Source organism: Bos mutus, chromosome 20 (genome assembly GCF_027580195.1).
Source record: "Bos mutus isolate GX-2022 chromosome 20, NWIPB_WYAK_1.1, whole genome shotgun sequence".
Lineage (NCBI taxonomy): Eukaryota > Metazoa > Chordata > Mammalia > Artiodactyla > Bovidae > Bos > Bos mutus.
The window spans coordinates 12948515-12951233 of NC_091636.1; positions in this window are offsets into that span (position 1 = coordinate 12948515).

Sequence of the window (2719 nt, forward strand, 5' to 3'; positions counted from 1 at the left end):
CTTTACCACTAGCGCCGCCTGGGAAGTCCAAACAGTGTACTAAATAGCATTAATTCTCAACATCAAGTCTGTTTCTAGGTTGCAGCTCAGCTCTAACAAGGATGTCAAACCTGTGTTACTTTAAAAGGATAGATAGCAGTGGTCACTGGGAGGATTAGAGTGTGCGGAGTGGGCCCCTTGGTACCTCAGTTGTGCCCAGCTTTCATACCGTTCTAAGCTCCTTCCAGTGCTCAGATTTCTCTCAGTTTTCTACATGACCTAATCTGCTGAGTCCCCAGAGGCCAAACATGATTACATCCCACGCCCTGACCCACCCGCCCAGGTTTCACAGCTCTAGAGTGATCACTGTCTAACTCCTTCCACGTACCTTTCTCCCCGTCCCCCATGCCCACTTCCAGGGCCTCCTCAGGTCAGACACACCTTGTCAAGTTTATTCCCTTCCATGCATACTCGTGCTTCTAGGAGGCTGCTTGTCCTAACCAGGTGTGCCCTTAGGGAGACAAGACGAACCAGTGGGGAGCTGGTTGTCCCCTCTCCTGTGCTCTGGCATCAGCCCACTTCCTTTAGCGCACTGAGCTTCCTGGGCTCTTGGCGCTGCTGCTTCTTTCCTAGATGGGGAAAGAAGAGAGCAAGGTGACTTGGCTCAGTTGGTAAGTTTGCTCCCATTCACTGAAAGTTTATATTCAACATCTTCCATCTCTCAGCCAGAATGCTAGAATTCATAAGCCTATATGTTAAGAAAAGGTTAAATGAATGAATAAATTTTAAAAAGTAAATAAATATATACAGTCAAAAGGATGACAACAATTTCAATGCATAGCCTTCCAGAAAGTCCAATACATGTTCATTGAGCATCACTACAAGCTAGGACTGGCCACAAAGTGGTGAGTAAGCTGGCGTAGCCTTTCATCTCTCCCAGGGTGCATCCTTTAGTTAACCAGAGCCTTTGCACTGAAAATCAGCATTGGGTGGAGTGGAGCTGACCAATAGGGTTCAACTCAAAGGTCACTGTCAATGAAGGGAGAGTACGAGGATGACATTTCTGTTACTGCCTCTGGGCTTCTTGGTCCAGAGTGATGCTATATGGGTAGGTGGTGGAGGCAGAGGGTAGTGGTGGTACAGTTACTGTTATCCCAATGTATTTGAAGCACCATCAGAGCAGGAATTGTAAGATCTGTGCTCTAAACCTGGCTTCATTAATTCCTAGGCATCTGTACTTGGGCAATCACTTTTTGTTTTTTGGAAGGACTACTCAATATAGACTTACTTCCTCATTTTAGTAGACCACATTCTTTTACAGAGGCTTCCTGAGAAAGGATCTAGAGAGATGGCTTTTTTGACTTGCAGGATCTTTGAAAATAGCATTCATCTACTTTCAGTCCAAGAATAAATGAGTAGGGCTTCCCTGGTGACTCAGTGGTAAAGAATCTGCTTGTCGATGCCAGAGACATAGGTTTGATCACTGGTCCAGGAAGATCCCATATGCCGTAGAGCAACTAAGCCCATACGCCACAACTACAGAGCCCGTGCTCTAGAGTCTGGGAGCTGCAACTCCTGAAGCCCAGATCCCTTAGAACCTATGTTCCACAACAAAAGAAGATACTGCAATGAGAAGCCCGCCCACTGCATCTAGACAGAAACCCCGTTTGCCGCATCTAGAGAAAGCCTGTGCAGCACTGAACAGTCAAAAATAATAAATACAAATTCTTTAAAAAGAATAAATACATAAATTTGATATAAAAGACTCGCATGGAGATTAAAAATGGTGATGCCAAGAATTAAATCTAAATACTCATAAATATCTAACTGGATATGTGTCAACAATAATTCTTAGCAATTCTTAAGTTGCTATAGAGCTGAGATGGGTGTGGGGGCCTTCTATTGCTGTGTTTCATTTAAAACAAAACACAGATATTACAACAGGGAGGGATGGAAACTCAGAGGAAGCAAAAATTGGGCAGAGAATCATAGGGTGAAATTATACCTCCTTCACATTATAAAGAATGCTTCCTTTTTGCTCAGTTTCCAATGTTACTTCTGGCATATTCTGATACCACTCTTACTCCCATTCTGGTATTGAACCTGGTTTTTGCTCTCTGGTAGGTCTTAGGATTGGAGAAGGCAATGGCACCCCACTCCAGTACTCGTGCCTGGAAAATCCCATGAGCGGAGGAGTCTGGTAGGCTGCAGTCCATGGGGTCGCTAAGAGTCGGACACGACTGAGCGACTTCACTTTCACTTTTCACTTTCATGCATTGGAGAAGGAAATGACAACCCACTCCAGTGTTCTTGCCTGGAGAATCCCAGGGACGGGGGAGCCTGGTGGGCTGCTGTCTTATGGGGTCGCACAGAGTCAGACACGACTGAAGCGACTTAGCAGCAGCAGCAGCAGCAGGTCTTAGGATAACTTCTTTAGCCCTACTGTTCTGAAATTTCACTGTGATTGCCCTAGTGTGGAGTTTTTTGTTTGTTTATTTACTACATGAGCCCCTTAATCTGGAGACTTGTATCTTTCATTTCTGGGAACATTTCTTACTTTAGGTCTTTGGATATTTTATCCCTGTACTTTCAGTATTAAAAAAAAATATTTCTGGAACTCCTATTAGTTATAAATCAAATTCTCAGAAGTTGTTAGCTTTTTCTATTTTCTACCTCTCTTTTTGAGTCTACTTTCTGGAAGTTTTCATTAATTTTATTCACTCCTTCTATTGAATTTTTC